Source organism: Ranitomeya imitator, chromosome 2 (assembly GCF_032444005.1).
Source record: "Ranitomeya imitator isolate aRanImi1 chromosome 2, aRanImi1.pri, whole genome shotgun sequence".
Lineage (NCBI taxonomy): Eukaryota > Metazoa > Chordata > Amphibia > Anura > Dendrobatidae > Ranitomeya > Ranitomeya imitator.
This window is the reverse complement of record NC_091283.1, coordinates 313,636,701-313,660,601: the sequence shown is the minus strand read 5'-3', so window position 1 is coordinate 313,660,601 and position 23,901 is coordinate 313,636,701. Positions and strand designations below refer to the sequence as shown.

Genomic DNA, 23,901 nt, shown 5'->3' with positions numbered 1-23,901 from the left:
CTTAGGAACTTTATCAGCTCTTTACTGAAGAATTCTGATCCCCCATACTCTTTCACTCCATTTGAACAAAGATGCCGCCAAAACCCCCACGCCTCAGGTACTATATCTCTCCTCTATTCGCAAATCAACTCCCCCTCACATAGGAATTGTTTAAAATATACATCTCGATGGGAGTCCGATATTGGATCTACCCTGACTGACTCCGAATGGTCCCAAATTTGGAATCCTAAATACCCTTATGTTAGAAACTAACTATAAAGTATTAACCCGTTGGTACCTGACCCCAGCGAGAGTAGCCAAGGCAGTGGCCAACTACCCCCCAAACTGCTTCAGAGGATGCAAATCTACCGGAGACATGTTCCATATCTGGTGGCTATGCCCGACTGTTAGGAGACTGTGGATCAGAGTTTACCATTTAGTTTTCTCAGTCACAAATATAAACCTCAGAAAGAACCCTTGGGAGGCCCTGCTCAATAAACGCATCCCCAACATTCCCAAACACACCCAGGCTCTTATATCATTTATATTTCTAGCAACCAAGCAAACAATAGCTTTAGCCTGGAAAAAAACAGCTATAGATTTTTCCGCAGTCAAGTCTCGCCTCTCCTGGTATATTATTAATGAGAAACTGTTGGCTATTCTCATGGACAAAGTTGGTAAATTTGAAAGAGTATGGCTTCCCTGGGTGGAATACACCAACCACACTCCCTTTGCGGTACCTGCACTTTACCTAACTAACCCTGAACTGTCTGATTCAGAATAACTCTTCATAACTACTGTACACAACACAATCTCATCCTTGGGCCTTCCCCCCCCCCTCCCTTTTCCTCTTTCCCCCTTTTGTGCCTTACTCCATCTCCCCCTACCCCTTGTAGTTGTTTGATCAAAGAACTACGTGTTACTTGCTTACACGCTTTCTATGCACATGTTGAATTTACAGTTTGTAATGATACCTTAGTTATTGCATCATTTGTAAACTTAAAAATGTTTCAATAAAAACTTATTGTTGAAAAAAAAAAATACAGGCCACATATTTGGCAGAGTGGTATTTACGTGACAGGCCTCATATATCTGCGTGCTCCAAGTTTGGGCATTGTAGGCCAGTTTACCACTTTTTTTGCTGTCTGTTACTCTACTTATATACATATAAACCAAAAATCAAAAAGAATACCCCTAAAATATAACCTTTAATTTGCTGGGTAAAATTACCCTATATAGGGTCAGGAGACAATAACAACCTTAATACTATATTCTAAAGACTCTTATACAATACTAAAAAGGATAGAGACTAATGTGGTGGGGGGTGATCTCTCCCTACTCACCCTACCTCACAGCGGAGGTTGGCACCCTAAATTCAAATAGTAAATTTGTCCCTCCAACATATTCAGCCGCCATTGAAGCGTTTGAATTGGCTGTGAAATCAGATATAGAACAATTGAAGTGTAATAGTGTAAGAGAATATAGACATCCGAATATTCTGAAAGAGGAAGTTGAAGCTTTGCAGGAACTTGTCCATGACGACAATATTATTGTGAAACCCGTGGACAAAGGGGGTGCTGTCGTTGTCATGGACAAGTGTGCATATATTGCAGAAGTAATGAGACAGCTAAGCGATGAAACAGTTTATGAGAAATTAGAGAGGGATCCAAGGTTCAATATCTGTGAGGAGATTAAAAAATGTCTTAAGGAAGCAATGGATGTATCTGTAATAGATCAAGAGTTATATAACTATCTTTTGGAGGAGAACCCACGCACACCGGTACTTTATATAACACCGAAGATACATAAAACTTTGGTCGACCCTCCGGGGCGACCTATAGTTTCAGGAGTTGGATCAATATTTAACAAAATGGGTATCTTCCTGGATAGAATACTTAACCCGATTACAAAAGAGAGTAAATCATATATAAAGGACACCACAGACTTTTTGAGTAAGATAGAGGCACTGCATCTTGAGGGGGAGGTAGTTCTAGCATCCTTTGATGTAGTGTCACTATATACGTCTATTGACCATAAACGAGGGTTAAAAGCAGTAGAAAAGAAGTTGGACCCCATGAAATATACTGTGGAAGGTAAAGTGTTTTTGCTAAAGATGCTGGAGATCATACTTAGGCGCAAGTATTTCCTATTTGGTGACACATTTTACACGCAAAAACAAGGTACAGCCATGGGGGCCAATATGGCCCCTTTGTACGCCAATTTGGTCATGGCGGTCTTAGAGGAAGACCTCATCTATGTGTCCCACCACTTCCGGCATGTGCTGGTGTGGTGGAGGTACATAGACGATGTCTTCCTCCTGTGGACAGGTACACCGATAGAATTAGATGAGTTCCACACATTTCTCAACACAATTGATGAAACTATTAAATTTACATTAGTAAAATCCAAAACCGAAATCCAGTTTCTGGATGTCCTGATTGAATTAAGAAATGGCCAACTTGTAACTACACTATATGTGAAAAAGACAGATAGGAACAATCTGCTTTTGTATGACAGCCAGCATCCGAGATGTATGAAAAACTCGATCCCACTGAGTCAACTGCTCAGGGTTAAACGTATTGTTAAAGAGGAGGACAAGGCTGATGTAGCAATAGATCTGTTGGTAAAAAAATTCTTAAACAGAGGATATCCTAGAAAGTTATTGGAAAGGACAAAAGATACAGTAATGAAAAAAAGATAGAATGGAACTAATCAATAGGGGATCAAAGGAAAATTGTAGGAAACTATATAACAGAGTCCCCTTTGTCTCTACATATGGGGAAGAAAGTAGAGAGATTGCTAACATTATTAAAAAACATTGGTCAATGCTGGGAAAATGTCTTCCTGATGTTCAGGAATTTAGAATGCCACCACTAAATTCATATAGGAGAATTAGGAATATTAAAGATATCCTAATCAAATCAGACATTGGCTCTAAAAAAAAGTACCCAAAGGTCACTAACAGGGTCCAAAAGAAAGGGTTGCTTTCCTTGCCTAAATTGTATAAATTGTAAATATATGATTAAAAGATCGACGTTTCAGCACCCAACAACAGGGAAGATGTATGAAATTAAACATTACCTGACTTGTAGCTCAGATTACATTATTTATCTTTTGATGTGTCTGTGCAACCTATGGTATGTAGGTGAAACAACATGCGAATTTAAGACAAGGTTGAATCAGCATCGATACACCATAAGAAAGAATAAAGCGGACCTTCCAGTTCCCAAGCACTTTGCTGACTGTAAGCATTATGAAAAATATTTAAAATATAGAATTATAGACACCGTCCCAATACAGAGAAGAGGAGGAGATAGGGAACAGATTCTAAAAAAAAAAGAGAACTGACGTGGATATATGAACTCAATACCCTTAGACATAGGGTCCTTTATGTAGATTTTAAGATACATACAATATCATAAGAAGGCTCTTTAGTCTAATACCCAATATGGTGGAGTCCCTAGATATAGTATTACTATTTTTAATGTAGAGGTACTTTGATATAATTGTCAATATGTACGTTCTAATTTTATCTTTATTTTATTTTATTTAGATGCTGTTTAGTACCCAAACAGGACTGGATGATTACCGTGAAGGACCCTGCAAACATGGAGGACATAGAGTTCTTTATATTGTAAACATTCGCTATAGTCTATATAATATGAAAAAATATATTTGCACTTTATAAGATAATAATATGTCGGGCTGTGGGCCAATCAATAAAGCAGTTAAATGTATACATGCATCATGTTCATTTCAGCGTGGTCACAATCAATATACTCGAGGATTATTAGTGTTACTGCTATATGGTGGGTCATGCTTGGGGCATCCTGACCTGAGAGGGTTAAGTGCAACTAGCTCAACACCATGTGACCCCCGGGAGATGACCTGATGAAGGCTGAGCCTGGTGGGTCAGGGCAGTATTATGCACGTTGTATCCTGTAGCAACATAGAAATAACGCGTGTATCATCAAAAGATGACACTATAAAGATGGAGATTCTAGTAAAGACTGCCCGCAATGTGTTTAGTGGTTAGTGATCAAGACGGCGCTATGAATGCATATACGCATGCGCCAGCCCTCAGGGATACGTTGGACGAACAGAAAAAAATCAGGTATGCCACTACAAAGATGGCGTAACATGGCGCTTATGCGCATGCGCCTGAATTCCTAGTTTAGGATTGGTCTGCAACCTGGCATAGTTATATGACGCGCCAGACATGCGCAGTGGATCTTCAAGAATGCCGAATAGAATGTTGTCCTCCATTAGCAGCAGGCTACCTCAGCGGTAAGAGTAAATGAAATATGATTATATCATACACAGTTTGGGTTATTGTATCTATGTATTAAGAACACCTGTTGCACATAAGCACGTATGCACTTTATTGATATCAGATGACAAATGAAACACAGGAAGTATACTATATGGTATTTTAATGAGCACTAATGGCATTAATTAAGGACAATGTTAAAAGGTATATATATGCACAAAGATGATGTGACCACTGATGGGAAAGGCTCATTTGAGCCGAAACGTCGCACCAGACATGTGGTCTGATTAAACTCTGTACAGCTATTTGGAATATGGAGTGCTGCCTCTTTTTTTGAACTTAATGTATACTCCAGCAATATATTTTTTGGGTGCGAATATTCAATCTACTTATATACAGCACTATTTTGCATTTAAAAAAATACAGGCCACATATTTGGCAGTTTGGTATTTCCATGACAGGCCTCATATCTGCATGCTCCAAATTTGGGCATTTTAGGCCGGTTTCCCACTTTTTTTGCTGTCCATTACTCTACTTATATACACCATATTTTGCATTAAAAAAAATACAGGCCACATATTTGGCAGTGTTGTATTTCCGTGACAGGCCTCATATATCTGCGTTCCCCAAGTTTGGGCATTTTTGGCCGATTTCCCACCTTTTTTGCTGTCTGTTACTCTACTTATATACAGCACTATTTTGCATTTAAAAAATTCTACAAAACCCTCCCAAAAATTTCAGACAGTCTGTTATGTCAGACTGAGGCCTGTTGTATCTGTGTTTGAAAAATCGAAGCTTATGAGGCATAAGTTTCATCTTTCTGTTTGTTAGCCTTGCTCTTTTTTTTTTTAATTATACAAAACCCTAAAAAAAGTTGATACAGTCTGTTATGTCCGGCTGAGTTCTGTTGTATCTGGTTTAGAAAAATCGTATTTCAGCAGGCATACGTAGCATAGTTCTGTGTGCTAGCCTTGTGCCACTCTTTTTTGGAGGTTTTAAATTCACCAAAAAGCCAAAAAAAATTTAACACAGTCTGTTATGTCAGGCTGAGGCCTGGTGTTTGTGTTTGAAAAATCGTAGCTTTGCAGGCATACTGATCAGATATCATTTAGCTCCAAATAAATACATTTGTGTTGAGCTTTTGAAATAGTGCAGTAGTCCATTTAAAATGGGCAAGACAAGGAGCAAGGGACGGAGAAGTGGACATGATGCTGATGGTGCAGAGGACGATGCCGTGGCTAAGGTGAAAGTGGGCCACAACAAAGACCCACATCTTCTCGCTCGACCTTCCTGTCCCAGTTTCTAGGGGACCGCAGCACACCACTATTGAAACCAGAGCAGTGTGAAATGGTTGTTGTTTGGATTCCTCCGGAATTTTGAGGGCTGCACCAAGATGGTGAGCCATAATTAGCTTCACCATCTTGCTTCTCAGCATTCTGAAAAGCTCTCTGCTCACAATTAACCCCTTAGCGACCGCCGATACGCCTTTTAACGGCGGCCGCTAAGGGTACTTAAACCACAGCGCCGTTAATTAACGGCGCTGTGGAAAAAGTCCATAGCGCCCCCCAGAGGCCGATTTTCTCCGGGGTCTCGGCTGCCGAGGGTAGCCGAGACCCCAGAGAACATGATTCGGGGGGTTTTTCACCCTCCCCGCATTTGCGATCGCCGGTAATTAACCGTTTACCGGCAATCGCAAAAAAAAAAAAAAGCGATCTCTTTTTAATTTCTCTGTCCTCCGATGTGATCGCACATCGGAGGACAGAGAAAAGGGGTCCCAGGTGGCCCCCCAATACTCACCTAGCTCCCCCGATGCTCCTCGTGTCTCCCGGTGGGCGCCGCCATCTTCAAAATGGCGGGCGCATGCGCAGTGCGCCCGCCGGCCGGCACCGGGAGAATCTTTGGGGTCTCGGCTGCCGGGGGTAGCCGAGACCCCAAAGACCATGATCGGGGTCGGTATTACCGACCCCTGTTTTGCGATCGCCGGTAATTAACTGTTTACCGGCGACCGCAAAAAAAAAAAAAAAAAAAAGTAAAGTGTAATTCTCTGTCCTCTGATGTGATCGCACATCAGAGGACAGAGAAATAGGGGGATTCGGGGACCCTAGCATACTCACCTAGGTCCATGGATCCTCTTGCTGCTCCTCCTGGCCGCCGGCAGCAGAACATGGCGGACGCATGCCCAGTGCGCCGGCCATCTGTCTCCATCTGCCGGCCGGCAGGAGAACAGCAGTTGGGGCTAAAATTAGGGGTAGGGGTAGGGTTAGGGGTAGGGGTAGGGTTAGGGGTAGGGTTAGGGGTAGGGTTAGGGGTAGGGTTAGGGGTAGGGTTAGGGGTAGGGGTAGGGTTAGGGGTAGGGTTAGGGGTAGGGTTAGGGCTAGGGTTGGGGCTAAATTTAGGGTTAGGGTTGGGGCTAAATTTAGGGTTAGGGTTGGGGCTAAACTTAGGGTTAGGCTTCTTTCACACTTACGTCGGTACGGGGCCGTCGCAATGCGTCGGCCCGACATACCGACGCACGTTGTGAAAATTGTGCACAATGTGGGCAGCAGCTGTAGTTTTTCAACACATCCGCTGCCCAATCTATGTCCTGGGGAGGAGGGGGCGGAGTTATGGCCACGCATGCGCGGTCAGAAATGGCGGATGCGACGTACAAAAAACGTTTCATTGAACGTTTTTTTGTGCCGACGCTCCGCCAAAACACAACTGATCCAGTGCACGACGGATGCGACGTGTGGCCATCCGTCACGATCCGTCGGCAATACAAGTCTATGGGCAAAAAACGCATCCTGCGGGCACATTTGCAGGATCCGTTTCTTGTCCAAAACGACGGATTGCGACGGAATGCCAAACGACGCAAGTGTGAAAGTAGCTCTAGGGCTAGGGTTAGGGTTGGGGCTAAAGTTAGGGCTAGGGTTGGGGCTAAAGTTAGGGTTAGGGCTGGGATTAGGGTTAGGGTTTGGATTAGGGTTGGTATTAGGGTTAGGGTTGGCATTAGGGTTACGCTTGGGATTAGGGTTAGGTTTGGGATTAGGGTTAAGGTTAGGGTTGTGATTAGGGGTGTATTGGGATTAGGGTTAGGTTTGAGGTTAGGGTTGAGATTAGGATTAGGGGTGTGTTGGATTTAGGGTTTTGATTAGGGTTATGGTTAGGGTTGACATTAGGGTTGTTTTGGGGTAAGGGTTGTGATTATGGTTAGGGTTAGTGATTAGGATTATGGATCAGGTTGGGATTAGGGTTAGGGGTGTGTTGGGGTTAGGGTTGGAGCTAGAATTGGGGGGTTTCCACTGTTTAGGTACATCAGGGGGTCTCCAAACACGACAGCCAATATTGCGCTCAAAAAGTCAAATGGTGCTCCCTCCCTTCTGAGCTCTGCCGTGCGCCCAAACAGTGGGTTACCCCCACATATGGGGCATCAGCGTACTCGGGATAAATTGGACAACAACTTCTGGGGTCCAATTTCTCTTGTTACCCTTGTGAAAATAAAAACTTGGGGGCTACAAAATCTTTTTTGTGGAAAAAAAAAATATTTTTTATTTTCACGACTCTGCATTCTAAACTTCTGTGAAGCACTTGGGCATTCAAAGTTCTCACCACACATCTAGATAAGTTCCTTGGGGGGTCTAGTTTCCAAAATGGGGTGACTTGTGGGGGGTTACTACAGTTTAGGTACATCAGGGGCTCTGCAATCGCAACATAATGCCCACAGACCATTCTATCAAAGTCTGCATTCCAAAAAGGCGCTCCTTCCCTTCCGAGCTCTGCCGTGCGCCCAAACAGTGGTTTACCCCCACATATGGCGCATCAGCGTACTCAGGATAAATTGGACAACAACTATTGCAGTCCAATTTCTCCTGTTACCCTTGTGAAAATAAAAACTTGGGGGCTACAATATCTTTTTTGTGGAAAAAAAAATATTTTTTATTTTCACGACTCTGCATTCTAAACTTCTGTGAAGCACTTAGTCATTCAAAGTTCTCACCACACATCTAGATAAGTTCCTTGGGGGGTCTAGTTTCCAAAATGGGGTCACTTGTGGAGGGTTTCTACTGGTTAGGTACATCAGGGGCTCTGCAAACGCAACATAATACCCGCAGACCATTCTATCAAAGTCTGCATTCCAAAACGGCGCTCCTTCCTTCCGAGCTCTGCCGTGCGCCCAAACAGTGGTTTACCCCCACATATGGGGTACCAGCATACTCAGGACAAATTGGACAACAACTTTTGGGGTCCAAATTTCTCTTGTTACCCTTGTGAAAATAAAAATTTGGTGGCTAAAAAATCTTTTTTGTGGAAAAAAAAAATATTTTTTATTTTCACGGCTCTGCATTATAAACTTCTGTGAAGCACTTGGGCATTCAAGGTTCTCACCACACATCTAGATAAGTTCCATGGGGGGTCTAGTTTCCAAAATGGGGTCACTTGTGGGGGATTTCTACTGTTTAGGCACATCAGGGGCTCTCCAAACGCGACATGGCGTCCGATCTCAATTCCAGCCAATTCTACATTGAAAAAGTAAAACGGCACTCTGTCTCTTCCAAGCTCTGCGGTGCGCCGAAACAGTGGTTTACCCCCACATATTGGGTATCGACGTACTGAGGAGAAATTGCACAACAACTTTAGTGGTCTAATTTCTCCTGTTACCCTTGTGAAAATAAAAATTTGTGGGCAAAAAGATCATTTTTGTAGAAAAAATGCAATTTTTTTTTTTCACGGCTCTACGTTATAAACTTCTGTGAAGCACATGGGGGTTCAAAGTGCTCGCCACACATCTAGATAAGTTCCTTAAGGGGTCTAGTTTCCAAAATGGTGTCACTTGTGGGGGGTTTCCACTGTTTAGGCACATCAGGGGCTCTCCAAACGCGACATGGCGTCCAATCTCAATTCCAGCCAATTCTACATTGAAAAAGTAAAACGGCACTCCTTCTCTTCCAAGCTCTGCGGTGCGCCCTAACAGTTGTTTACCCCCACATATTGGGTATCAGCGTACTCAGGAGAAATTGCACAACAACTTTTGTGGTCTAATTTCTCCTGTTACCCTTGTGAAAATAAAAATTTGTGGGCAAAAAGATCATTTTTGTAGAAAAAATGCAATTTTTTTTTTCACGGCTCTACGTTATAAACTTCTGTGAAGCACATGGGGGTTCAAAGTGCTCGCCACACATCTAGATAAGTTCCTTAAGGGGGTCTAGTTTCCAAAATGGTGTCACTTGTGGGGGGTTTCCACTGTTTAGGCACATCAGGGGCTCTCCAAACGCGACATGGCGTCCAATCTCAATTCCAGCCAATTCAACATTGAAAAAGTAAAACGGCGCTCCTTCACTTCCAAGCTCTGCGGTGCGCCCAAACAGTGGTTTACCCTCACATATGGGGTATCGACGTATTCAGCAGAAATCGCATAACAACTTTTGTGGTCTAATTTCTCCTGTTACCCTTGTGAAAATAAGAATTTGTGGGCGAAAAGATCATTTTTGTGTAAACAAAAGCGATTTTTTATTTTCACGGCTCTACGTTATAAACTTCTGTGAAGCACTTGGGGGTTCAAAGTGCTCACCACACATCTAGATAAGTTCCTTAAGGGGTCTAGTTTCCAAAATGGTGTCACTTGTGGGGAGTTTCCACTGTTTAGGCACATCAGGGGCTCTCTAAACGTGACATGGCGTCCGATCTCAATTCCAGCCAATTCTGCATTGAAAAAGTCAAACGGCGCTCCTTCACTTCTAAGTTCTGCGGTGCGCCCTAACAGTGGTTTACCCCCACATATGGGGTATTGGCGTATTCAGGAGAAATTGCATAACAAAATTTATGGTTACATTTCTGTTTTTACACTTGTGAAAATAAAAAAAAATGGTTCTGAATTAAGATGTTTGCAAAAAAAGTTAAATGTTCATTTTTTCCTTCCACATTGTTTCAGTTCCTGTGGGAAATGTTATTTATTAACTATTTTTCATGACATATCTCTCTGATTTAAGGGCATAAAAATACAAAGTTTGAAAATTGCATAATTTTAAAAATTTTCGCCATATTTCCGTTTTTTTCATAAATAATCGCAAGTAATATCGAAGAAATGTTACCACTAACATGAAGTACAATATGTCACGAAAAAACAATCTCAGAATCAGCGGGATCCGTTGAAGCGTTCCAGAGTTATAACCTCATAAAGTGACAGTGGTCAGAATTGCAAAAATTGGCCTGGTCATTAAGTACCAAATTGGCTCTGTCACTAAGGGGTTAAAGAGGATGCATTGTAGGCAGAGCACAAGGACATGGAGCAAGGAACCATACAGGGGGATTACACTCAGCCCAGCCTCATGTCTTCTCAATGTGGATTGGTAGGCAATGAGGAGGAGGAACAGGAGCTACTTTCATGCGCTATAGACGGTACTAAAAGCACAGCTGTCATACCATCTGTTCAGCGGGGATGGCCTGAGAACAGGGGGAGGAGGATGAGGATGAGGAGGACAGCATGGTTAGCCGTCCTGTTGGTGAGGACACGGAAGTCTTGCCTGTCAGCAGTCTGGCACGCATGGCTGACTTTATGTTGCGCTGCGTTTCACGTGACCCTCGCATTATAAAAATTTTGGGTGACACTCATTTCTGGTTGGTGACACTTCTAGACCCACGCCCCAAGGAGAACTTTCAATCTCTTCTGCCAGAGGCAGAGAGGTGTACTAAAATGTTGCAGTACTAGAGGGCTGTTGTGAATTCTGTGGCTGAATTCACTCCTGTGGTCACAAGTGGTACTGCAGCTTCTGAGCTTCCTCCCTCAGGTGTTCTGGTGAGCTCGTTAACTGCTTCATTACTTAACTCCGCCTGATGCTGCTATCCTTGCTCCTTGTCAATGTTTCAGTGTTGGATCTGAGCTTCTCCTGATTGTTCCTGTGACCTGCTGCTCTGTATAGCTAAGTGCTTTTTGCTTTTTTGTTGCTTTTTTTCTGTCCAGCTTGTCTTTTGTTTTGCTGGAAGCTCTGAGACGCAAAGGGTGTACCGCCATGCCGTTAGTTCGGCACGGTGGGTTTTTTTTGCCCCCTTTGCGTGGTTTTGCTTTAGGGTTTTTTGTAGACTGCAAAGTTCGCTTTACTGTCCTCGCTCTGTCCTAGAATATCGGGCCCCACTTTGCTGAATCTATTTCATCCCTACGTTTTGTCTTTTCATCTTACTCACAGTCATTATATGTGGGGGGCTGCCTTTTCCTTTGGGGAATTTCTCTGGGGCAAGTCAGGCCTATTTTTCTATCTTCAGGCTAGCTAGTTTCTTAGGCTGTGCCGAGTTGCCTAGGTAGTTGTTAGGCGCAATCCACAGCCGCTTTTAGTTGTGTTTAGGATAGGATCAGGTGTGCAGTCTACAGAGTTTCCACGTCTCAGAGCTCGTTCTTGTATTTTTGGGTATTTGTCAGCTCACTGTGTGCGCGCTGATCGCTAAGCACACTGTGTTTCTGGATTGCCTTCATAACACCTGTCAGTAGCAAACATAACAGTACAAGGAGCCACCCTAATGATTCTCAATAGAGGGAAAGAAAAAGTTCTGACATCATTTTTTTTTTTTTTTTTTTCTGCTCTGTGTTCACTTTTTTTTTTTCCCCTAGACATTTGGGTGATTCTGGACACAGGTGTGGACATGGATATTCAGGGTCTGTGCTCTTCAATGGATAATCTCGTTATAAATGTACAAAAAATTCAAGATACTATTGATCAGAAATCTATGTTAGAACCAAGAATTCCTATTCCTGATTTGTTTTTTGGAGTAGAACTAAGTTTCTAAGTTTCAAAAATAATTGTAAGCTATTTCTGGCCTTGAAACCTCATTCTTCTGGTAATCCTATTCAACAGGTTTTGATTATTATTTCTTTTTTGCGCGGCGACCCTCAAGACTGGGCATTTTCTCTTGCGCCAGGAGACCCTGCATTGAGTAGTGTCGATGCGTTTTTCCTGGCGCTCGGATTGCTGTACGATGAGCCTAATTCAGTGGATCAGGCTGAGAAAAATTTGCTGGCTTTGTGCCAGGGTCAGGATGATATAGAAGTATATTGTCAGAAATTTAGGAAATGGTCAGTACTCACTCAGTGGAATGAATCTGCGCTGGCAGCTTTGTTCAGAAAGGGTCTCTCTGAGGCTCTTAAGGATGTCATGGTGGGATTTCCTATGCCTGCTGGTTTGAATGAGTCTTTGTCTTTGGCCATTCAGATCGGTCGACGCTTGCGCGAGCGTAAATTTGTGCACCATTTGGCGGTACTGCCTGAGGTTAAACCTGAGCCTATGCAGTGCGATAGGACTATGACTAGAGTTGAACGGCAGGAATACAGACATCTGAATGGTCTGTGTTTCTACTGTGGTGATTCCACTCATGCTATTTCTGATTGTCCTAAGCGCATTAAGCGGTCCGCTAGGTCTGCCGTCATTGGTACTGTACAGTCCAAATTCCTTCTGTCCATTACCTTGATATGCTCTTTGTTGTCGTTTTCTGTCATGGCGTTTGTGGATTCGGGCGCTGCCCTGAATCTGATGGATTTGGATTATGCTAAACGTTGTGGGTTTTTCTTGGAGCCTTTGCGGTGTCCTATTCCATTGAGAGGAATTGATGCTACACCTTTGGCCAAGAATAAACCTCAATACTGGGCCCAGCTGACCATGTGCATGGCTCCTGCACATCAGGAAGTTATTCGCTTTCTGGTGTTGCATAATCTGCATGATGTGGTCGTGTTGGGGTTGCCATGGCTACAAACCCATAATCCAGTATTGGATTGGAATTCCATGTCGGTATCCAGCTGGGGTTGTCAGGGGGTACATGGTGATGTTCCATTTTTGTCGATTTCGTCATCCACCCCTTCTGAGGTCCCAGAGTTCTTGTCTGATTATCAGGATGTATTTGAAGAGCCCAAGTCCGATGCTCTACCTCCGCATAGGGATTGTGATTGTGCTATCAATTTGATTCCTGGTAGTAAATTCCCTAAAGGTCGATTATTTAATTTATCCGTGCCCGAACACGCCGCTATGCGCAGTTATGTGAAGGAATCCCTGGAGAAGGGACATATTCGCCCATCGTCATCACCACTGGGAGCAGGGTTCTTCTTTGTAGCCAAGAAGGATGGTTCGCTGAGACCGTGTATTGATTACCGCCTTCTTAATAAGATCACTGTTACATTTCAGTATCCATTGCCATTGTTATCTGACTTGTTTGCTCGGATTAAGGGGGCTAGTTGGTTCACTAAGATAGATCTTCGTGGTGCGTATAATCTGGTGAGAATCAGGCAAGGAGATGAATGGAAAACTGCATTCAATACGCCCGAGGGTCATTTTGAGTATCTGGTGATGCCGTTCGGACTTGCCAATGCTCCATCTGTGTTTCAGTCTTTTATGCATGACATCTTCCGTGAGTATCTGGATAAATTCCTGATTGTTTACTTGGATGACATTTTGATCTTCTCAGATGATTGGGAGTCTCATGTGAAGCAGGTCAGAATGGTTTTTCAGGTCCTGCGTGCTAACTCTTTGTTTGTGAAGGGATCAAAGTGTCTCTTCGGTGTGCAGAAAGTTTCATTTTTGGGGTTCATCTTTACCCCTTCTACTATCGAGATGGATCCAGTTAAGGTCCAAGCCATCCAGGATTGGATTCAGCCGACATCTCTGAAAAGTCTGCAAAAGTTCCTGGGCTTTGCTAATTTTTATCGTCGCTTCATCTGTAATTTTTCTAGCATTGCCAAACCATTGACCGATTTGACCAAGAAGGGTGCTGATTTGGTTAATTGGTCTTCTGCTGCTGTGGAAGCTTTTCAGGAGTTGAAGCGTCGTTTTTGTTCTGCCCCTGTGTTGTGTCAGCCACATGTTTCTCTTCCGTTCCAGGTCGAGGTTGATGCTTCTGAGATTGGAGCAGGGGCGGTTTTGTCACAGAGAGGTTCTGATTGCTCAGTGATGAAACCATGTGCTTTCTTTTCCAGGAAGTTTTCGCCCGCTGAGCGTAATTATGATGTGGGCAATCGAGAGTTGCTGGCCATGAAGTGGGCATTCGAGGAGTGGCGTCATTGGCTTGAAGGAGCTAAGCATCGCGTGGTGGTATTGACTGATCATAAGAACTTGACTTATCTTGAGTCTGCCAAGCACTTGAATCCTAGACAGGCCCGTTGGTCGTTATTTTTTGCCCGCTTCGACTTTGTGATTTCGTACCTTCCGGGCTCTAAAAATGTGAAGGCGGATGCTCTGTCTAGGAGTTTTGTGCCCGACTCTCCGGGTTTATCTGAGCCAGCGGGTATCCTCAAGGAAGGAGTCATTGTGTCTGCCATCTCCCCTGATTTGCGGCGGGTGCTGCAAAAATTTCAGGCGAATAAACCTGATCGTTGTCCAGCAGAGAAACTGTTCGTCCCTGATAGGTGGACTAATAAACTTATCTCTGAACTTCATTGTTCGGTGTTGGCTGGTCATCCTGGAATCTTTGGTACCAGAGAGTTAGTGGCTAGATCCTTCTGGTGGCCATCTCTGTCACGGGATGTACGTACTTTTGTGCAGTCCTGTGGGATTTGTGCTAGGGCTAAGCCCTGCTGTTCTCGTGCCAGTGGGTTGCTTTTGCCCTTGCCGGTCCCAAAGAGGCCTTGGACACATATTTCGATGGATTTCATTTCTGACCTTCCCGTTTCTCAAAAGATGTCAGTCATTTGGGTGGTCTGTGATCGCTTTTCTAAAATGGTCCATCTGGTGCCCTTGGCTAAATTGCCTTCCTCCTCTGATTTGGTACCTTTGTTCTTTCAGCATGTGGTTCGGTTGCATGGCATTCCTGAGAATATTGTTTCTGACAGAGGTTCCCAGTTTGTTTCAAGGTTTTGGCGAGCCTTTTGTGGTAGGATGGGCATTGACCTATCCTTTTCCTCGGCTTTCCATCCTCAGACTAATGGCCAGACCGAACGAACCAATCAGACCTTGGAAACATATCTGAGATGTTTTGTTTCTGCAGACCAGGATGATTGGGTGTCCTTTTTGCCGTTGGCTGAGTTCGCCCTTAATAATCGGGCCAGCTCGGCTACCTTGGTTTCTCCATTTTTTTGCAATTCTGGGTTCCATCCTCGTTTCTCTTCAGGACAGGTTGAGTATTCGGACTGTCCTGGTGTGGATTCTGTGGTGGATAGGTTGCAGCAGATCTGGACTCAGGTAGTGGACAATTTGATCTTGTCCCAGGAGAAAGCTCAACTTTTCGCTAATCGCAGACGCCGTGTGGGTCCCCGACTTCGTGTTGGGGATCTGGTTTGGTTATCTTCTCGTCATATTCCTATGAAGGTTTCCTCTCCTAAATTTAAACCTCGTTTTATTGGTCCGTATAGGATTTCTGAGGTTCTCAATCCTGTGTCTTTTCGTTTGACCCTCCCAGACTCCTTTTCCATACATAATGTATTCCATAGGTCGTTGTTGCGGAGATACGTGGCACCTATGGTTCCATCTGTTGAGCCTCCTGCCCCGGTTTTGGTGGAGGGGGAATTGGAGTATATTGTGGAGAAGATTTTGGATTATCGTGTTTCTAGACGGAAACTCCAGTATCTGGTTAAATGGAAGGGTTATGCTCAGGAAGATAATTCCTGGGTTTTTGCCTCTGATGTTCATGCTTCCGATCTTGTTCATGCCTTTCATGCGGCTCATCCTGGTCGGCCTGGGGGCTCTGGTGAGGGTTCGGTGACCCCTCCTCAAGGGGGGGGTACTGTTGTGAATTCTGTGGCTGAATTCACTCCTGTGGTCACAAGTGGTACTGCAGCTTCTGAGCTTCCTCCCTCAGGTGTTCTGGTGAGCTCGTTAACTGCTTCATTACTTAACTCCGCCTGATGCTGCTATCCTTGCTCCTTGTCAATGTTTCAGTGTTGGATCTGAGCTTCTCCTGATTGTTCCTGTGACCTGCTGCTCTGTATAGCTAAGTGCTTTTTGCTTTTTTGTTGCTTTTTTTCTGTCCAGCTTGTCTTTTGTTTTGCTGGAAGCTCTGAGACGCAAAGGGTGTACCGCCGTGCCGTTAGTTCGGCACGGTGGGTTTTTTTTGCCCCCTTTGCGTGGTTTTGCTTTAGGGTTTTTTGTAGACTGCAAAGTTCGCTTTACTGTCCTCGCTCTGTCCTAGAATATCGGGCCCCACTTTGCTGAATCTATTTCATCCCTACGTTTTGTCTTTTCATCTTACTCACAGTCATTATATGTGGGGGGCTGCCTTTTCCTTTGGGGAATTTCTCTGGGGCAAGTCAGGCCTATTTTTCTATCTTCAGGCTAGCTAGTTTCTTAGGCTGTGCCGAGTTGCCTAGGTAGTTGTTAGGCGCAATCCACAGCCGCTTTTAGTTGTGTTTAGGATAGGATCAGGTGTGCAGTCTACAGAGTTTCCACGTCTCAGAGCTCGTTCTTGTATTTTTGGGTATTTGTCAGCTCACTGTGTGCGCTCTGATCGCTAAGCACACTGTGTTTCTGGATTGCCTTCATAACACCTGTCATTAGCAAACATAACAGAGGGCCCTTGTAGCGGAATTACTTCGAAAATTCCCATGTGAGAACGCTGGCAGCAGATGTCAGAGTTTGTTGTACAACCAAGGAGTCCAAGCGAGAGAGATAGAAGTACAATCCAGCTCAGGCAGGGGAACAGTGGAAAAGTTCTGGGACAGTTTTCTCAGACCCTCTCATTGTGACAGCTCAGAGGCAAGGGGTGCTGTCACAAGAAGTGCAATGTTTGGGAAGATGGTGAGAGAGTACCTTGCAAATCGTACAAACGTCCTCCGGGATTCCACTGTGCCTTTTAATTATTGGGTATCCAAGCTGGACACGTGGCATGAACTGGCTCTCTACGCCTTGGAGGTCCTGGCCTGCCCTGCTTCTAGCGTTCTGTCAGAGCGGGTTTTTAGTGCCGCTGGTGGAATTATAACAGATAAGCGCATCCACCTGTCAATTGAAAATGCTGACAGGCTGACTCTTATAAAAATGAACAAGGGCTGGACTGGGAAAGACTTCTGTACACCACCAAGTGAAAACAGCGAAACATAACCTCAAATACATTCTCTGTTTTGGGGAGGTGTATTCTCATGCACCTCTTCACAACCACACATGGGTATACGCTTCCAGATTTGGTCTGTTTGTTCTTATCCTCTTCATTATCCTCATCCTCATCATCCAGAATCACTAGATGACCAGGGTGAATGTGCTCTGTACTGTTATAGGCCGGTGAATTTTGGGCAAGAGGGCTGTGATGGCACTATTTTATTTATTAAAAAAAGGACCCCCATTGGGGAATTGTTTGTCAGCTCATGCCCCCATTACAAGTCTCAGAGACCCACACTCTTACATTGGGCCTACTTAACTCTGCCTTCTGCAGTGTTTCTTCCTTACCTGCCACTAGATCACCAGGGTTAACGTGATCTGTACTGTTATAGGCAGGGGTGGATGAAGGGTAGCCAGGGCCCCGGGCTGTTCAGCACTGTGGGCCCCCCGGTCATGTGACGGGGTCATGTGACGGGGTCATCATATACCTGAACTAGATTATTCCAGAAAAATAGTTGATGTGTGAAACTACAACCTGTCAAACATCCATTGATCTAGTCAACTTACCCTTCAGTTCAGTATATAGTATACAGTGTATAGTGTCAGTGTAGAGGTAACACTGACTCACCAGTGACGTCTCTAGGTGAAGTTCTTCATCTTTTATCCAGCACAGACTGCCATCACTTCATCCAGCCAGGACTCGTTTCTGCAGGAAATAACACAGTTATCTTGAGCTCCGCTTGCAGAACACATTACTTAATTTTTCCCAACTTCTACATTACACCACATGAAGAAAGAGGCAACATAGTATCACTCTGCACAGTAACAGGACCGCCCCCCATTTAAAACAGTGTCCTCAAAAAAATAAAATACATCACTGCAGTAATAATATCCCTTAATTAGCCCCTATGGTAATAATAATATCCCCCATCCTGGCCCCAGCTATATGTTCTCCCATCCTGCCCTCATGCGTATCCATCCTGCCCCATATGATCTCCCCATCCTGCCCATCCTGCCCCATCAGTCTCCATCGTATCATCCTGCCCCATGATCCTGCATGATCTGTCTCCAATCCTGCCCCATGTCTTTCATTCTGCCCCGTGTCTCCAATCATGCCCCGTATCTACTTTCTGCCCATTATTATTATTATTATTATTTATTGTTATAGCGCCATTTATTCCATGGCGCTTTACATGTAAGGAGGGGTATACATAATAAAAACAAGTACAATAATCTTAAAAAATACAAGTCATAACTGGTACAGGAGGAGAGAGGACCCTGCCCGCGAAGGCTCACAATCTACAAGGGATGGGTGAGAATACAGTAGGCGAGGGTAGAGCTGGTCATGCAGCAGTTTGGTCAATCGGTGGTTGCTGCAGGTTATAGGCTTGTCGGAAGAGGTGGGTCTTCAGGCTCATTTTGAAGGTTTCGATGTAGGTGAGAGTCTGATATGTTGTGGTAGAGAGTTCCAGAGTAGGGGGGATGCGCGAGAGAAATCTTGCATGCGATTGTGTGAAGAGGAGAGGAAGTGTGTCCAGCATATTGCCCACATTGTCTTCAGCATATTGCCCCAGTGTCTCCAGCATATTGCCCCCAGTGTGTCCAGCATATTGCCCCCAATGTGTTCAGCATTCTGCCCCAGTGTGTCCAGCATGTTGCCCCTAGCTTGTCCAGCATTTCTGCCCCCAGTGTCTCCAGCATATTGCCCCTAGTGTGTCCAGCAATCTGCCACAGTGTCTCCAGCACATTGCCCCGGTGTGTCCAGCATATTGCCCCCAGCATGTCCAGCATTTCTGCCCCCAGCATGTCCAGCATTTCTGCCCCTAGTGTCTCCAGCATATTGCCCCCAGTGTGTCCAGAAATCTGCCCCCAGTGTCTCCAGCATATTGCCCCAGTGACTCCAGCATATTGCCCCCAGCATGTCCAGCATTTCTGCCCCAAGTGTGTCCAGCATATTGCCCCCAGTGTGTCCAGCAATCTGCCCCAGTGTCTCCAGCATATTGCCCCCAGTGTGTCCAGCATCCTGCCCCCAGTTTGTCCAGCATATTGCCCCCAGTATGTCCAGCATCCTGCTCCCAGTGTCCATCATCTTGCCCCCAGTGTGTCCAGCATCCTGCCCCCAGTGTCTCCAGCATATTGCCCCAGTATCTCCAGCCTATTGCCCCCAGTGTCTCCAGCATATTGCCCCAGTGTCTCCAGCCTATTGCCCCCAGTGTCTCCAGCATATTGCCCCAGTCTCTTCAGCTTATTGCCGCCAGCTTGTCCAGCATTTCTGCCCCCAGCGTGTCCAGCATTCTGCCCTGGGATCAAAAAAAAAACAAGCAAACAAAAAAACACTAGTTCTTACTTACCTAGCTGCGCCCCTGCGGCAGCCGGCGGGCGAAGCTTCCTCCCTCCACTCAGGTGAAGCGCGCACTCGCCGGCGGTTGACAATGACGTCAGACGCTGGCGAACTGCGTGCTGCGGCACATGTCAGCTGCGAGCCTCCGATTGGCTGGCGGCTGTTAACTATTGACATGCGGGCCCACACCCGCACGTCAATAGCCTTACTGCTGCTGTAGGGGGCCCAGTGAGCAGATGACAGGGCCCGATGCGGGCCCCCTTTGCCCACCGAGCCCATACGCCAGTCAGGGCAGTAATGCACTGATGGCAGCCGAGATCAATCTGAGCAGTTGCCCAGGGCCCCCCACACCACTGGGCCCTGGGCTACTGCCCAGATTGACCCTATTATAATCCGCCACTGGTTATAGGCCACTGAATTTTGGGCAAGGGGGTTGTGATGGCACTAGTTTATTTATTAAAAAAAGATACCCCCCATTGGGGATTTGTTTGTCAGCTCATGCACTCTATTACAAGTCTCAGAGACCCACACCCCTACATTGGGCCTACTTCTTAACTCTGTCTCCTGCAATGTCTCTCCTTTAACTGCCACTAGATGACCAGGGTGAACGTGCTCTGTACTGTTATAAGCCGGTGAATTTTGGGCAAGGGGGCTGTGATGGCACTATTTTATTTATTAAAAAAGAACCCCCCATTGGGGAATTGTTTGTCAGCTTATGCCCTCCATTACAAGTCTCAGAGACCCACACTCTTACATCTTAGAGAAGGGCATGACAGTGATTGGCTTGCTTTCTGCGGCGTCACAGGGGCTATAAAGGGGCATGCACGCCGACCGCCATCTTACTTCTGCCGATCGTAGGATAGGGAGAGTTTGCTGCAGCTGCATCAGAAGAAGGGATATAGTTAGGGAGGGAAGATTAACCTTCGAAACTGCTTGTGCTGTAGCGATTTCCACTGTCCAACACCACCATTTGTTTGCAGGGACAATGGAGTCTATTTTTTTGTGCATCAGCTCTGCAGCTTATTAGGCTGCCTTATAAGGCTCCCTGATAGCTGCATTGCTGTTTGCACGCTGCTGTGCAAACCAACTGCTTTTTTAAAAGCAAAAATCCTGTTGCTCCTTTCTGCACAGTTATCTTGTTTATTTGTCCACACTTTTGTGTGCAGCAGTCCTTTTTATTGCTGCCATACTTTTCCTGAGATCATTGTAGCGAGATTGAAATAGTACTACAGTCCTTGTATTTTTTCATATATCTTCCAGCCACTTTCTGTCACTTACATTGTGTTGCTTTATACACTGGACCTGAGTTTTGGTTCAGTGTCCCCAAAAATAAGTGAGATTCAAATTCTCACAAAGTGGATATACTTCTGTCCTGTTAGTTTGTCATATGTCAGCCAGCCACTTTCTTCCACTTAGATTGCGTTGTTATACACACAGGGACTAAGTTGTGGTTCAGTCTCCCCCCAAAAAAGGGGAGATTCAAATTGTCACAAAGTGGATATACTTCTGTCCTATTAGTTTGTCGTATATCACCAAGCCACTTTCTGCCACTTACATTGTGTTGTTTTTTGCACAAGGTCTGATTTTTTGTTCAGTCTCCCATAAAAAAAGGGGAGATTCAAATTCTCACAAAGTGGATATACTTCAGTCCTGTTAGTTTGTCGTATGTCAGCCAGTCACTTTCTGTCACTTAGATAGCATTGTTATATACACTGGGCCTAAGTTGTGGTTCAGTCTCCCCCCAAAAAAAGGGAGATTCAAATTCTCACAACGTGGATATACTTCTGTCCTGTTAGTTTGTCGTATATCAGCCAGCCACTTTCTGCCACTTACATTGTGTTGTTTTTTGCACAGGGCCTGATTTTTTGTTCAGTCTCCCATAAAAAAAAGGGAGATTTAAAATCTCAACACGTTTATATACACCTTCTACCTTGTTTTACAGTACCATATAACGGTTGTTATTTTGGTTAGATTTTCCCTAAAATGAGGAAGTCAGGTGGAAGAGGCCGTGAGCGGTGGTTGCGAGCTGGTACTGATGGTGGTGGTGGTGCATCTGGTGGTAGTGGCAAAAGCACAATAGCACCTAAGGCTGCTGGTGTTGAGCCAGCTTCATCGTCTGGCTACACAAGGCCTTGAAGGCTCCCTTATCTGGGAGTATGAAAACTACTTTTAAAGCCGGAGCAGCAGGAACAAGTTTTGGCTTTCATTGCTGACTGAGCCTCTCGCTCATTCGCCTCCTCTTCAGAAAGTTCCAAATAAAAAAGCAGCAAGTCGTCAGTGGATGCTCCCGGTAAGGAACAAGACGTTTCCTTGTGTCCTTCACCCAAACCAAAAGTGAAGAATGCATCTGGCGACACTACAGGTTACTCCATGGAGCTCTTTACACATACCGTGCCTGGGTTAGAACGGGAAATTGTTAACAGCCCATTACAAGATGAATCGGACATGGAGTGCACTGATGCACAGCCACAACTAGATTATAGTGCTGTTCTATTGACTCAGATCACTACATTGCCCTCGCAGTGTACTGAGCCAGAATTTGACCCTGATGAGACTATGGTGCCCCGTCACGAATGCTATAGCACTTTACACGGTGACACAGAGGAAGGTGCACATGACATTGAAGAGGAGGTGATAGATGACCCAGTTGTTGACCCAGATTGGCAGCCATTGGGGGAAGAGTGTGCCGCTGCCAGTAGCTCTGAAGCGGAGGAGGATGATCCACAGCAGCCATCAACATCGCAACAGCTGTCATCTGGCAGGCCTGTATCAGGCCAAAAACGTTTGTCAAAAATAAAAACAGTTTTAGGACAACGTGGCCATCCAGTGAAAGTAGCACAGCGTGTAATGCCTGAAAAGGTATTCCATAATAGGAAGAGTGCAGTGTGGGAATTTTTTAACCAAGATCCGAATGATCAGTCAAAAGTTATCTGTAAGAAATGGTCAAGGACCTTTAGCAGAGGGAAGAATCTTCAAAATTGAAATACAACGTGCATGCTTAGACATTTAACCAGCATGCACTTGCAAGCCTGGACTAACTACCAAACGTCCCGTACCGTTGGTGCAACTGCTCAGAATGAAGGTAGTCAGCAACGCTACATTGCTTCCCTCACTGTAAGCCCACCGGTTAGGACACCACCAGCAGCAAATGTGGAGGTATCTTCGCAAGGCCAAAGCAGTCAGGGAATCACAAGGTTATTGGTAGGAAACACTGTATGTAGGCCAACATCGAGAATACCGTCACCAACCCTCTCTCAATCCGCCATGTCCACCACCACCACCACCACCACCGCTAGTTCCACCATATGCAGCTCTCCAGTCCAGCTCACCCTACAAGAGACTCTCGTTAGGAAAAGAAAGTACTCCTCCTCTCATCCGCGTACACATGGTTTGAACACCCACATTGCTAGACTCATCTCATTAGTAATGATGCCCTACCGGATGGTTGAAAGCGAAGCTTTCACAGCCCTGATGGCCTATGCAGTACCACGCTATGACCTACCCAGTCGACACTTCTTTGCGAGAAAAGTCATCCCAGCCCTCCACGAGCATGTCAAAGACCGCATTGTCCATGCACTGAGGCAATCAGTCAGTAGAAAGGTGCACCTCACAACAGATGCATGGACCAGTAGGCATGGCCAAGGACGATACGTGTCCATCACGGCACACTGGGTTAATGTGGTGGATGCAGGGTCCACAGGGACAGCCATAGTGGGACCGTTCTGCCTAGCCCACGGTCTAGGAAACAGTTGGCTCTAGGCGATCGCCACCCCTCCTCTTCCTCCTCCTCCTCCAGAAGTGAAAGCTCGTCCACAGAGCGCAGTCGCACGACCACTCCATCCGCAGCTGCCAGTGTTGCACACGAGGTGTCCCATTATCGAACAGCTAGTGGTAAGCGTCAGCAGGCTGTGTTAGAAATTAAGTGTTTGGGCGACAACAGACACACCGCGGAAGAACTGGCCGAGTACTTGCAGCAACAAACTCAGTCATGGCTGGGCAGTGTACATCTTGAAGCAGGCAAGGTAGTCAGTGATAACGGAAGGAATTTTATGGCTGCCATAGCCCTTTCAGAACTTAAACACATACCTTGCCTGTGTCACACCTTGAACCTGGTGGTGCAGTGCTTCCTGAAAAATTATCCGGAGTTACCAGCCCTGATCCTGAAGGTGTGAAGACTTTGCTCGCACATCCGCCAGTCGCCCGTACACTCCAGCCGTATGCTGAACCATCAGCGATTGCTGAATCTTACCCAGCACTGCTTAATAATCGACAATGCAACAAGGTGGAACTCCACACTGCACATGGTTCAGAGGCTGTGCGAACAGAGGCGTGCTGTA

The 23,901-nt window shown here is 45.3% G+C and overlaps 1 protein-coding gene across 3 annotated transcripts in view; it reads right to left on the bottom strand.

The window, feature by feature from the left end:
- LOC138663418 (zinc finger protein 345-like) overlaps nucleotides 1-23,901 on the bottom strand; it is a 127,605-nt gene that overhangs the window by 86,056 nt on the left and 17,648 nt on the right. The window contains exon 2 of one of the 3 annotated variants that reach the window (XM_069749615.1): nucleotides 17,791-17,929. The exons of the other annotated variants lie outside the window; for them this stretch is intronic. The gene's annotated coding sequence lies outside the window, so the exon portion shown is untranslated. The remainder of the gene's footprint in view (nucleotides 1-17,790; nucleotides 17,930-23,901) is intronic. 3 annotated transcript variants of the gene reach the window in all.